Below are 266 nucleotides of genomic sequence, written 5' to 3' on the forward strand. Positions count from 1 at the left end.
AAATTTGATGGAAAATAATTTTAGTAGTACAATTAAAACATTAGTGGTAGGGGTAAAACCGATGGCTTAATCACACTAAATGCAAACATACTTAATATAACAGGGAAAATTAATGCATTTATATACAAAAATGATGATTTCAATTATGATATGATCTTAGGACTAGATACTATAAAAAGATTTGGGTTGACCCATGATGGGAATTTAAATATCCAATTACGAAAAGAAAACACCGAAGCTGACTGCCTTAGCAGAAATCCTGTTTA

This window comes from Wasmannia auropunctata, unplaced genomic scaffold (assembly GCF_000956235.1).
Source record: "Wasmannia auropunctata unplaced genomic scaffold, wasmannia.A_1.0 LD336090.1, whole genome shotgun sequence".
NCBI lineage: Eukaryota > Metazoa > Arthropoda > Insecta > Hymenoptera > Formicidae > Wasmannia > Wasmannia auropunctata.